Source organism: Rhinopithecus roxellana, chromosome 15 (genome assembly GCF_007565055.1).
Source record: "Rhinopithecus roxellana isolate Shanxi Qingling chromosome 15, ASM756505v1, whole genome shotgun sequence".
NCBI lineage: Eukaryota > Metazoa > Chordata > Mammalia > Primates > Cercopithecidae > Rhinopithecus > Rhinopithecus roxellana.
This window is the reverse complement of record NC_044563.1, coordinates 22,642,397-22,656,812: the sequence shown is the minus strand read 5'-3', so window position 1 is coordinate 22,656,812 and position 14,416 is coordinate 22,642,397. Positions and strand designations below refer to the sequence as shown.

The following is a 14,416-nucleotide window of genomic DNA, read 5'->3' as shown; positions in this document are numbered from 1 at the left end:
GAGTGATGAAGACATGGTGATGAGAAATGAGATATGGGAAGGATTATTAGAAATCAGAATGAACAGATGGATGGAATCAAGGCAAGATTATGAAAAATCTCAAAGATATAATAAAAAGATCAACGAAAAAGGAGACATTAAATAATAGTAAGAAATAACAGAAGATACAAATAGTAGAAGATACATATATATATATATATATATATATATATATATACACAAATAAAAGTAAGAAATAATGGAATAATAGTAAGAAATAATAGAAGATACATCTTATACGTATACATATACGTATAAGATGAGCCTGATTAAGTACTTTATAGACATTATCTCCTTTGACCTAATTACTTCCATATTTACAGATGAGGAAACTGAGGCTCAGAGATACCAGACAATTTAATGAAATATGTCAATCAGTAAATGCTTACTTCAACCCATGACTGCCTGCATTTGAGTAGAAGTTTTCCAGAAGAGGACTGAAGTAATGACAATTGATGATGCCTTACAGAATAGATTGGAGAAACTATATAACAATCGATTATGGCTTCTAGAAGGGATTGGAGGAACTAGGATCAGGGGGCTGTTTCAGAATCCAAATGGGAAGAAATCTGGGCCTTACGCCAGAGTATTGGTCATGGAAGAGGATAAAGCCAGACAAATTGACAGAATAAAATTGTCTTTAAAAGGAAATTTTAATAAGAAACTGGTTTTCAAGGAGGCGGGTGTTAAATTAGGAGGGGGAGAAGTCTATTTAAATTTTATACATGGAGTGCACTAGTAAGAATATAAAACATTTTTTAAAAGTTAGTAATTCAAAGTCCAAGGTTCAAACTTGTCTGAAATGGGCTTTCGAATATTCATCAGAATTTATGACTCAATGCCAAATGTATTCAACTAATACATATGTTAAAACGCACACTATACATCTTACTTTTGACTAATGAGATTTCAAATCCACCCTGATTCACTCTCGTTTACAGAAGGAAATTAAAAAATTGATTGGTTACTTCCTTCGCTGCATACGGACACCTTGATTGGCCAGCTGCCGTGGCTAGGCAACCAGGCGGAGAATCTTTGGAACAAGTAGCAGACTTCATCACAGCAGGAGCCGTGAGGCAAGAAGCTCTGGGATCAATTAAAATGCCAGGCTTTTCCAGGCTGGTTTCCAGCGCATCTGTGCATGATTCCACATAAATTTAGGGAATTAGAGATCAGACAAAGGTAAACATTTCTGTGCTTTGCTTAGCATTGATTTAGAATGCGAAGATGAAATATACCACAGTCATCCAGCCTGGAGGGGGTTTACACCTTCAGCTGATTTTTTTTCCCTCCTCAATTGCTTCATTATTTTAGGTATGTTGTAATCGAAGGCTGCTTAAATCATCTGTGTGTTCCTTTGGGGAGGGGAGGAGAAAAAGAAACAAAAGAAAAACCAGTTCCTACTTTCATAGACTAAACAGTAGAATGACTCATTCTTTAATTTTATAATCACACCTCTTAAAATAAGAAATTATTAATGATCTTCATTTTCCAGCTATTTGGTTTCCTGAACTTCGGTTAGATAAAAAGCTCACTCGTGTCCTCCTAGAAAATGAAAGACTGTTTCTCCCTTAAAATCTGGAAAGTCTAACCTTTTGTGGAGTCTTCTCTCCCTTTTTTTGCTTGTTTTTTTGTTGTTGGTTTTTTGTTTTCTGTTGTTGTTTTCTTACCTTATCTATCAGTTAAAGTCTAAGGTTTTGTTTGTGTTCTTAGTACGGAAGGTCTTTTAATGCCTGTACGTTGGTGAGAGGTTTAACTTCTGCACTTCCTTTGTACCTGGGGTGAGGTGAGGGTTAGAGGTTTATCTTTGAAGTACCAAGCAGCATGACAAGGACAGTACAGAGATGGGAAAAGTACAGACAAGTGGCTGGAAACAATGACAAGGCAAACAAATATCATGAACAGCAAATTACAGATTTTAAAATCCTACAGAAAAAGATAATTCCCTGATATCACGGAGGTAGTACAGACTTACCCTTTTACTAAGCAACAAGAAGAAAAGCAGAAAACCATCAGGCTTTAGCTGAGTATTAGGAAGGAATCAGAAGTGGGGCTTTAAGCCATCTTCTAAATGAACATCACCAACTCAATATCTCCTACCCTATTTCCACACCAGTAATAAGTGTTACAAAGATGTCCAAAGTTCTTTTCAGCTTTATGGTTGTAAAATTCTGTGAATTAATTCAAAACTTTAGAAAAGCTGAGGAGAAAATTAACATTTATTGAGCTCTTGGGACTGGGTTCAATGCTCAATACATTTATTCTATTTTTTAATTCTGATGACAATCCTGTGAGGGAGACAGTATCTCAATTCTACAGGTGAGGAATCTGATGTTTTCATTCTATTAATCAAGCTCATGTTATTTCTACTTCCTCTACCCTCTGAATTATGTCATCCTCAAGAATTCTTATACAATGAGGACTACCCACCTAAAGTTTGACTTAGGTGAAATAAATCACTCATTCTATATGCATTATAAACATAAGTGCAGTATAATATAAATCTATAATGACCACTTCCAGGAGAACATAAAAGCTTAAGAAAATATCAGTTAACGATCTCTTACCATTTGGTCAGCAGACTGTGTTAGAAATGGCAACCTCCCAACAGAACACAATATACGAGAGGGTTGAGAGTCAGACTCTCAAGTCTGGTATTCCAACTCTAGATACCTTCAGAGTAAGGTGATACAGATCTTGCCAAAGTACATGGTGAAATATTTTAATGCGAGAGTGAGTGTAGGTTAAAACTCCAGCAGCTTGGAATTTTAATATTCTGTCATCCACAAGTGCCTGTAATTAATACCGCTTACATTCAGTTGGCATATTTATGAGTGGAGTTTCCTCTGTATATCCATTCTTCAGTTTTTCCCTACCTATTAGCACTGCTCAGAGACCAGGGAATAACTGACTGCAATTCAGTTGAAGCAGAAAAAATTGCCTAAGAAGACATCAATAAAAGAATGATTTCCATAAAGGAGCAATTACTTCTGCTACATTCTTTGAGCTGATATAAATCTAATTTTAAAAGTTCTTCATTAGTTTAGAAAAATTCTGCTTCTTCTCAAAGGGAGTTTTGCTTTGCTTTTGCTTCTTTAGAAAGAGGAGTTCCTTTGGTGTTTTAGACATGAAGTCCTTGCCCATGCCTATGTCCTGAATGGTACTACCTAGGTTTTCTTCTAGGGTTTTTATGGTATTAGGTCTAACATTTAAGTCTCTAATCCATCTTGAACTAATCTTCATATAAGGAGTAAGGAAAGGATCCAGTTTCAGCTTTCTACTTATGGCTAGCCAATTTTCCCAGCACCATTTATTAAATAGGGAATCCTTTCCCCATTTCTTGTTTCTCTCAGGTTTGTCAAAGATCAGATGGCTGTAGATGTGTGGTATTATTTCTGAGGACTCTGTTCTGTTCCGTTGGTCTACATCTCTGTTTTGGTACCAGTACCATGCTGTTTTGGTTACTGTCGTCTTGTAGTATAGTTTGAAGTCAGGTAGCGTGATGCCTCCAGCTTTGTCCTTTTGACTTAGGATTGTCTTGGCAATGTGGGCTCTTTTTTGGTTCCATATGAACTTTAAAGCAGTTTTTTCCAATTCTGTGAAGAAACTCATTGGTAGCTTGATGGGGATGGCATTGAATCTATAAATAACCTTGGGCAGTATGGCCATTTTCATGATATTGATTCTTCCTATCCATGAGCATGGTATGTTCTTCCATTTGTTTGTGTCCTCTTTTATTTCACTGAGCAGTGGTTTGTAGTTCTCCTTGAAGAGGTCCTTTACATCCCTTGTAAGTTGGATTCCTAGGTATTTTATTCTCTTTGAAGCAATTGTGAATGGAAGTTCATTCATGATTTGGCTCTCTGTTTGTCTGTTACTGGTGTATAAGAATGCTTGTGATTTTTGCACATTAATTTTGTATCCTGAGACTTTGCTGAAGCAGCAGCAAAAGCCAAAATTGACAAATGGGATCTAATTAAACTAAAGAGCTTCTGCACAGCAAAAGAAACTACCATCAGAGTGAACAGGCAACCTACAGAAGGGGAGAACATTTTTGCAATCTACTCATCTGACAAAGGGCTGATATCCAGAACCTACAAAGAACTCAAACAAATTTACAAGAAAAAAACAAACAACCCCATCAAAAAGTGGGCAAAGGATATGAACAGACATTTCTCAAAAGAAGACATTCATACAGCCAACAGACACATGAAAAAATGCTCATCATCACTCGCCATCAGAGAAATGCAAATCAAAACCACAATGAGATACCATCTTACACCAGTTAGAATGGCAATCATTCAAAAGTCAGGAAACAACAGGTGCTGGAGAGGATGTGGAGAAATAGGAACACTTTTACACTGTTGGTGGGATTGTAAGCTAGTTCAACCATTATGGAAAACAGTATGGCAATTCCTCAAGGATCTAGAACTAGATGTACCATATGACCCAGCCATCCCACTACTGGGTATATACCCAAAGGATTATAAATCATGCTGCTATAAAGACACATGCACACGTATGTTTATTGTGGCACTATTCACAATAGCAAAGACTTGGAATCAACCCAAATGTCCATCTGTGACAGACTGGATTAAGAAAATGTGGCACATATACACCATGGAATACTATGCAGCCATAAAAAAGGATGAGTTTGCGTCCTTTGTAGGGACATGGATGCAGCTGGAAACCATCATTCTTAGCAAACTATCACAAGAACAGAAAACCAAACACCGCATGTTCTCACTCATAGGTGGGAACTGAACAATGAGATCACTTGGACTCGGGAAGGGGAACATCACATACCGGGGCCTATCACGGGGAGGGGGGAGGGGGGAGGCATTGCATTGGGAGTTATACCTGATATAAATGACGAATTGATGGGTGCTGACTGAGTTGATGGGTGCAGCACACCAACATGGCACAAGTATACATATGTAACAAACCTGCATGTTATGCACATGTACCCTAGAACTTAAAGTATAATAATTAAAAAAAAAGAAAGAAAGAAAGAGGAGTTCCTCAATAATACAACTCTAGATGGTAAATTGCTATCTTAGTTCCCCACCGGGAAAGGATCATACCCCTGAAGTTTCAGAAATCCCTGCCGCCATGGGTTCTGTTGGAAGCTCTGCTCTGTCAAAACCTGATGCTCTCTGAATTGCCTTTGGGCGATTCTTTTTCTTCTTCTTCTTTTATTTTTTTTCAAGAATACTACAAATTTACAGCTGAATAGCTTTATCATTCTGTCCTGTAGAAGCTAAGAAATTTGAAAATCTTCCTTTATTTCCATTTATTCCACTCTCTCTCCCTTTTAATTCAAATTGGCTGTGATTCCACTCTGTATGTCCCTTTTAATTCAAATTGGCTGTATCTTTGCTGTATAACCCCATCTCTATTTCTGGCTTCTGTTGAGATGGCTGATTAGGTTCATAGTTCATACCATCATTTATCAACTTACCAAAACGTTGGTCAGTTACCCCCTTGGTGTTCTCTTATGAACGTACCTGCTCATTTTTTCAACATAGACAGGCTGAGAATTTTCAACATCTTTAAGTTCTGGTTCCTTTTTGCTTAACAATCTCATCTTCAACTCATTTCCCTCTCCTCTCATTTCACTATAAGGAGTCAGGAGGAACCAAGATGCTCCTTCAACACTTTGCTTAGAAATCGCTCTAGCTAAATATCCAATTCTATCACTCACAGGTTCTGCTCTCCACAAAACACTAGAATACAAACACATTTCAGCGGAGTTCTTTGAAACTTTATGACAAAGAACACCTTTTGTTGTTTGTCCAACAATAAGTTTCTCATTTTCATCTAAGACCTCTCTAGAATGGCCTTTATCATCCATATTTCTACCAAACTTCTGTACGTGATTATTTGTGTATTCTTCAAGATGGGCACTTTCTCTAGTTATTTTCCTTTCTTTCTGCGTGCTTAACAGATTCATCTTTAATATTCCCTTCATCCCAATATCTGCTTTTTCTAGCATGCACCTCAATCTCTTCCAGCATCTACCCATTACCCAGTTCCAAAACTGCTTCCACAATTTTATGTATTTGTTATAGTGGCACCCTATTTCTTGGTAATAATTTCTGTCTTAGTTTGGGTAGTGATAGCAGAATATCATAGAATAGGTGACTTAAAAATATTAATTAATTTCTTACAGTTCTGGAGGCTTGGAAGTCTAAGATCAGGGTGCCAAAATGGTTAGGTTCTAATAAATCTCAGTGGCTCTCTTCCTAGTTTGTATGTGGCCTTCTTGCTGAGTCCTCACATGGCAGGAGGAGAGGAAGAGAAAGAGATAGAAAAAGAGAGAGAGACCGACACAAAGAAAGGAAGTTCCCCCCATGTCTCTTCTAATGAGGGTACTAATTTGATTATGAGAGCTTCGCTGGGATGTCCTAATTACCTTCCAAAGGCTCCGTCTCCAACACCACATCACAGTGGGAATGAGGATTTCAACATATGAATTTTAGGGGAACATACATGTTCAGTTCATGGAAATTATTACAGGTTTTGAATTCAATGAAATAAACAAGCTGATTGTAATAGCATTAGACATTGAGTTTTCAATAATGATTCAGAGAAGGTGCATTGCACTTATTGATAATTTTGCACAAAATGTGTATTCACAAATATGTAAGAAGAGACTTCCTATTTTGGTAACATGAATAACATATCCAACATAGACTCCTCACCCCCTCAAAAACGCACAATAGTAGAAGTTAACAATAGCAACAACAAATGCACACAAATGAATAGGTGTACTCAGGAGAATTAGTAAAAATCCCAAATTTTAGGAAAAAAAAAAAAAAGAGAGAGAACTCAAAAGAAAAAGGTAAGCAATTTTATTAACCCTGTAACATCCTAAGGAGGAGAAAACCCTGATATAGGTCCTATAATCTAGTACTTAGGGTATGTTTCTTAGGGATAGAAAAACAGTGGTTTAAAGCTGAAACTTGGGGCCTTGAGTAAAGCTAGAAGAGCATTAGAGCAGCCTCCTTCATGTAAGTGAGACTAAAAACAATCAGTCCATATAAAAGCAAGAAAACTTGACGCTGATTGGGTCTTGGAGTGTGAAAAAGTCTCAAATTAGCAACCGAAACTCTGAGCCTATTCCACATGCAGGTGTGGAGTCAAATTTTAGCTATCTTCTATTAATCTATATAATTGTCAGCCTGAACTACCACAGCAAAACACTTTAGCCTGCTTAAGCAACAGAAATTTATTTTCCTATGGTTCTGAAGGCTGGAAGGCCAAGATCAAGGTTCTGATCAATTCGGTTTTTGATGAAGGCTTTCTTCCTGGCTTGCAGTTGGGTGCATTTCACTATGTCCTCACATGGTTTTTACTTGGTGCATGCATGTGGGTAGGCAAAGAAAGAATGAGAGATGATCCACATAATTAGGAAATGCAAATTAAAGCTACAAAGTCATACCATTTCACATTCACTAGAATATCTATAATAAAAAAAAAAACAGACAGTATTATTAATGGTGAGAATGTGTAGAAAATGGAACTCCCACATATTGGCAGAAATGTAAAACTGGTACAGCCAGTTTGGAAAAGTTTAGCGGTTTCTTAAAAAGTTAATCATAAACTTACTGAATTAGTTTCCTACAGCCGTCATAACACAATACCACAGACTAAGAGACTTAAATAATGGAAATGAATTTTCTCACAGTAATTCAGGTTGAAAATCCAAGATCGAGGTGTTGGCAGTTTTGGCTTCTCTTGATGCCTTTTTGACTGTAGACATTGGGCTTCTCATTGTGTTCTCACATGGACTTTCTTCTGTGCACAAACCTTCCTAATGTCTCTTCCTCTTTGTATAAAGATACCAGTCATACTGGTATGACTGGTCATACTCTTATGACCTGTGTCACCTTAATTAACTCTTTTAAGATGCTATCTCCAAATATAGTCACATATAAATTTTGGCAGAACACAATTTAATCCATTACAAATACAATCCAGAAATTCCACCCCTACTTGTTTACCAAAAGGAAACGAAATAGATGTTTACACATATATTTTACACGTATAAAGACATGTATGTGAATGTCACAACAACATTACTCTTAGTGGCTGTAAACTTGAAATAATTTTAATGTCTGTGAACTGGTGAATACATAAACAAAATGTGGTCTATCTATCCAATGGAATAATAGCCATAAAAAACTACCGGTCTATGCTACAACATGGAAGAATCTCAAAGCCATGGTGAGTTAAAGCAGCCCCTCACAAAAACCTATGTATTGTATGATTACATTTACATGAAATATCCAGAAAAGACAAATCTATAGAGACAGAAAATAGATCAATATTTGCCTGAAGCTAGTTGTGGTACTAGGAATTAATCACAAAAGTGCACAAAGGAACTTTTGGGAGGGATATAAATGTTTTAATATCAGATTGTGGTAATGGCTGCTCAACTCTATAAATGTCCTAAAAGTCATTGAATTGTATATTTAAAAATGAGTGAATTTTATGTTATAAATTATACCTTAAGCCAGGCACGGTGGCTCATGCCTGTAATCCCAGCACTTTGGGAGGCCGAGGTGGGCATATCACCTGAGGTAGGGAGTTCGAGACCAGCCTGACCAACGTGGAGAAACCCCATCTCTACTAAAAATACAAAATTAGCCAGGTGTAGTGGTGCATGCCTGTAATTCCAGTTACTTGGGAGACTGAGGCAGAAGAATTGCTTGAACCCAGGAGGCAGAGGTTGTGGTGAGCCGAGATCGTGCCATTGCACTGCAGCCTGGGCAATAAGAGTGAAACTGTGTCTCAAAAAAAAAAAAAAAAAAAAATATATATATATGTGTGTGTGTGTGTGTGTGTGTGTCTGTGTGTGTGTGTCTGTGTGTGTGTGTGTATACATATATCTTTGGAAAGCTGTGAGGAAAAAGAAACATTTAAGGAATGAAATAGTGTAGGTGTTCATAATCCTTGCACTTTCTTATTCTCCTTCTCCATATGCCACATTCCTTTCTGAAAATGACCTGCTTATTTTCCAAGTATTTCTGGTCATTTTTTTAAAAAACAACTTTGAAATGAGCTATTGATCATGAGCCCTTGGTCTCAAGAGAAATTACACACAGTGGTGACTTTCTCTTATGGAAGCATTCATTATATGGCATCTTTCTTTTTAGCACTGTTTTGTTTTGATTCAACACTAGACAGTGAATTTCTTTCAAAATGTTAAATAAACATATTTTTAAGCATTACTCTTCTCTGGTGGCAAATTAGAAGTCAAATGCAATATACAGCTCTCATTAATGACCAAGGACACACTAGACATCATAATATAGGTAAGATGTAAATTTGTTTTCTTAATAAATTACATGTTGGCAATTACATTCATTTATAAATTTTCGTCCCAGACGTTTTCCCTTAAAGGAAAAATCATAGACCATGAGATGGTCTTTCACATTCATATTTCAATTAGAGAATTTCAAGTAACTGTGGAAAGGTTAATGCCACTATGATGCTTTCTCAAAGCCCAAAAGTCTTCACAATCCCTTTGGACCTGGCCCCATTTCCCAAGCCAAAAGTCATTTCCATCTGTATTCTGAGAGTTTCATTGAGCTTTTAGATTTGTATTGTGCTACTTACAATTTCATACAATTTGGATACACTTTTGCATCTAGAGGCAGTTTATGTCTTAGGCCAAACCCTGAACTTAATTAACTTACCATAAACCTTCTTACCTTATAGCTATATCAGACCATAACACCAGTGCCCAGTTTGTGAAATCGATGTAAGGCAGGCAGTAGGAATCTCTTTCTGTGTCAGCTAATGAGGCATTCTTTTCAAATGTCAAAATCTTCTAGCAGATAGGCATTTTTAATATTCCATTTTGATAGTACAGGGGTCAAAGTTCAAATTATAATTGCCATAGGACAACAGTAAGAAGCAGATCTTTTCCTAATTTCCTTGAATTGCAAGTTTAAAAAATCAGATATTAAGCGATAAAAACAAAAACTGAAAAACTAGATTTGAAGTATGATATGATTAAAATTGACCAAACTCAGATTCAGGTGGATCTGAATTTAGTTTCAGTATTGCTTCTCATTAGCTATGTGAACTTGGGCAAGTAATTATTTTACTTCTTTATTTATTTTATTTTTTTTAATGATAGAAGGGCATACGAATACTTATTTCTAAGACTTATTCTGAGGAATGAGTGGGAGTTCTTAAACTGAGATATTTGAACTACTTACAGGGTGACTGTGAAGCACTGAAACTGCAAGAAAACATGTGTAGGTTGTTTGAGTGTTCATAGCTTTCATCAGTTCTCAAAGGAATTTCTGTGTTCATGAGTCACTAAGAAGGGATACATAGGTGTTTGTAAATACAACTTTGATAACACTTGAGAATGTGTCAGTAATGTCAATAATCTATTTCCTTCTTCTTTCTGAAACAAATGATCGGATTAAAATTACAAACAATATAAGATTTCATATCAAATACTGTTTTATACCACATGTATAGATGTTTTCAACAGACAATGAGAAACAACACTCAGTTTTGTTCTATACAGACCTTCAACGGATTGTGCAAAGCCCATCTACTTTGGGGAGAGCAATCTGCTTTACTCAGTCTACTGATTCAAATGTTATTCTCATCCAGAAACACTCTCACAGATACACCCAGAGAAATACTTAACCCAATATTGAGTACCCATGGTTCCAGTCAAATTAACACATAAAATTAACACTGACACAATAGATTATGAAATAACTGTCCCTAGAGGTAAAATACATGTTCTTAATATAACTTAGCAGTTATTCATGCAATAGTTTACTTCCAATATTTAGTCTTATAGAAACCACAATTGAAACACATATTTCCTACACTAAATGCTTCCATGTTGACTAAAGATTGCTAATATCTAGAACTTTTGCTTATAACCTGCTTTCTCGTTTTATTTTCCAGTTATTATCTTTGTAGAGTTTTATTTTGTCTAATAGGTTATTTGTTCTGCCCTGTAAAGTTGCACTATTTTTTTTTTGTAGTTTATCAGAGTTTTTGCAAACCATTCAGCAATTTTCTTCAAATTTTTAAACTATTAATAAAGAAAGCCTCAAAAAAGTATACAATGCTTACATTTTTATGCATTGAATCAAGTTCAAAGTTAGTGACATAGAATTTGTAAACTTATTTTCAATGAGATTAAGTAAATAAATACTCAGAAACACACATAGTTCTTACAGCAGTGACTGCGTAGTCGGTTAATCTTTCTAGGCTGAGCATTCCAATTCTGAAAACCCCAAATCTGAAATGCTTCAAAAGCCAAAATTTTTTGAGCATTGATATGACAATAAAGGAAATGCTCATCATAGCATTTGGGATTTGGGATTTTCAACCAGTAAGTAAAATGTAAATATTCCAAGTCCAGTCTGAAATTTCCAAGATTTAACTGATTTGGTGTACAACTTTAGCAGTTTCACTTAGTATAAACTTTAGATTTAAGACTTATTTTTCAGGGTCTTTTCACTTAAAGAGACACATTCTCACTTTTTTATGAAATATTATTTTTCAGGTTCTTTTATGATGATTCTCTTATCCTTTGAGTTTTTAGGTAAAACTTCATTTTTTTAAAATGAGGTCTTTCTTGACCATAAATGTAGAAGCACCAAATTTCACCCGCAGTGCAATTAATACTTTTTACTTCCTCAGACTCATCAGTATCTGAAGTGCTCATTTATTTACTTATTAAGACTTTCCCTCTCTCAAAGGAAAGCACTTAGTACTTTCTATATAGAGACTGAGTATCCCTTATCCAAAGTGTTTGAGACCATAAGGGTTTCAGATTTCAATTTTTTTTTTTTTTCAATTTTGGAATGTTTATATTATACTTACTGGTTGAGCATCCCAAACCCAAAATATTCCAGTAAACATTTTCTTTAACCATCATGTACTCAAAAGGTTTTGGATTTTGGAGCATTTCAGACTTTGGATTTTTAGATTTGCAATGCACAACCTGTAGTAATTACACAATAAACGCTGAACAAATAAATGAGCTAATGAATGCTTAAGATTATGTTGCTGTGTTAGTCCACTTATGTTGCTGTAAAGGAATACCTGAGACTGGGTAATTTACAAAGAAAAAAGGTATATTTGGAGTCACAGTTCAGCAGGCTGCACAGGAAGCATGACACCCGCATCTGCTCAGCTTCTGGAGAGGACCTCAGGGAACTTATAATTATAGCAGAAGGTGAAGGGGAGCCATGTATCACATAGCAAGAAAGGTAGCAAGAGAGACAGAGAGAGAATTGAGGTCTCAGACTCTTAAACAGATCTTGCATGAACTCAGAGTGAGAACTCACTCACTACCATGAGAACAGCGGCAAAACATTCATGAGGGATCTGCCCTCATGACATGAGCCAAATACCTCCCACCAGGCCCCACCTCCAGCACTGGGGATCACATTTCAACATAAGATTTGGAGGGAACAAACATCCAAACTATATTAGTTGGTTGGAAAGATCATACGAAAACTCTTTGGAGTACATTGTAAATATATATATGCCTAAAATGAGTTTTAAAAACTTTTCTCTGATGATAAGAAGAAATAAAATGATGAAAACCCCCAGGCACCTATAAATTAAGGAGAACAAAGGTGGAACTGTGGTGAGAACTGTGTGAGAGAGAAGACTCTGGAGGAATCAGAAAAGGAGAATTCAAAAAGTAAATGCTTTGGGAACATTGTTATCCATGGATCTTTCTCATTTTTATACTGTTTGCAAACAAAGGCACTGGCTGCCATGGTTCCCCACTGTATTTTCAAGGCTGCTTGTATAGCAAATGGCCTTGGTAGATGTAGATATAATATCCCCAACTCCCAGAGCAAAGGGTAGCTTTGATAACTGTCTGGTATACTAAAGATAATGTCTCTTCCTGGAGCAAAGGTCACAGGAAATGTGAATGCTTAGAATCAGACAATCTGTATATGAAATCTGGTTCTGACACTTATTGGTAAGGTATTTTACCCATTTTGGGTATCAGATTTCTAATTTTGCATGACAGTTTTAAGAAAATATGCCTCAAGAACTGTTTAAATAAATAAATAAAATGACATGATGACTTGAACCATGTGTCTTAGTCTGTTTTGTGTGTTGCTATAACAGGATACCACAAACTCAGTAATTTACGATATAAAGAAATGTTTCGGCTCACAGTTCTGGAGCCTGTGAAGTTCAATATCAAGGTGCTGGTATCTGACACATGGTTTCTTAGTGTGCTATCCTATGTTGGAAGGTGGTAGGGCAAAATGGAGAGAGAGAGGGAGAGAGAGCCTACACCTGAGAGCCCTTTTACGAAGGCACTCAACCCTCAATAATTCTCCATGGTCTAGTTATCTCTTAAGTCTGTACAATGGAAATTAAATTTTAACATGACTTTGGGAGAGACCAATCATTCAAACCATAACAGCATGATAGGCATATCTTTTGTGCACAATTGCTTACTATTTCTATCCTTGTTTCACCTTCCTTTTTCTCTGCCTTTCATCCTACCTTCTTTGAACTGTCTTTAGAAAATCAAAATGCCCCCATTTCCTTAGAAGATCACAACCCACCTCAAACTGATAAAGAAACTGACATTTATAGAACACATCCAAATATAATCATCCTAAAACTTTTTGGACAAAACAAACTGACAAACATAAATACAAAGCAGAGATTATAGAGGCTTAGACAATTAGTCAAACTCCTCTATCACAAAGTATGTCTTTCACCCAGTTATCTTTCCCTGACATACCAACCATCTACTGAGCACTCACCAAGTGGGTGTATTGAGAGAGAAGAGGAGGTGTACTAGTATGAAATGAATTCAGCCCAGATGATAGGAAACCCAGCCAACAGTAGCTTGAACAAGTAAAAGGTTTATTTGACTCTTGCAAAAAGAAGCCCAAGATAATTTGGTTTAAGTGTAACAATGCCATCAAAGACCTTTCTAATATGCCACCCTCAACATGCAGTTCTTCAGCTTCTAATATGCCATCCTCAACATGAAGGTCTTCAGCTTCAAGCTTCTCTCTTCTTAGTAACATCAGATGAACTGTGTGAATTACATACGTTCAACTCTAGTACCTCTTGAACTCTCCTTTCAAAGTTCTTTCAAAATTCCCTAACAGCATTTACTGACCAGAGATCTCACAGCCTACTGGTATTTAGCCTCAGAGACATTTTACCCAATGGGGAACGGAGCTGTATTCCATTTCCAGAATGCTGAAGGTTGCTTATACAGCTTTCTTTCCATCAGAAAATCCATGGTATTTTCTGTATCCCAATATGGGACAAGGATCAGGCACCAAGCTCTTTCATGTTCTCTTGCCCTCTCAAGTAGAATTCTTTCTTTCTC

General features: G+C 36.4%; 1 long non-coding RNA gene across 1 annotated transcript in view; it reads left to right on the top strand.

Moving 5' to 3' along the window:
- The first annotated feature begins 1,116 nt into the window (after positions 1–1,116).
- Positions 1,117–14,416, top strand: part of LOC104667074 — a 51,674-nt gene continuing 38,374 nt past the window's right edge. Inside the window, exon 1 of the long non-coding RNA XR_748634.1 lies at positions 1,117–1,221. This is a non-coding gene — a long non-coding RNA (uncharacterized LOC104667074). The remainder of the gene's footprint in view (positions 1,222–14,416) is intronic.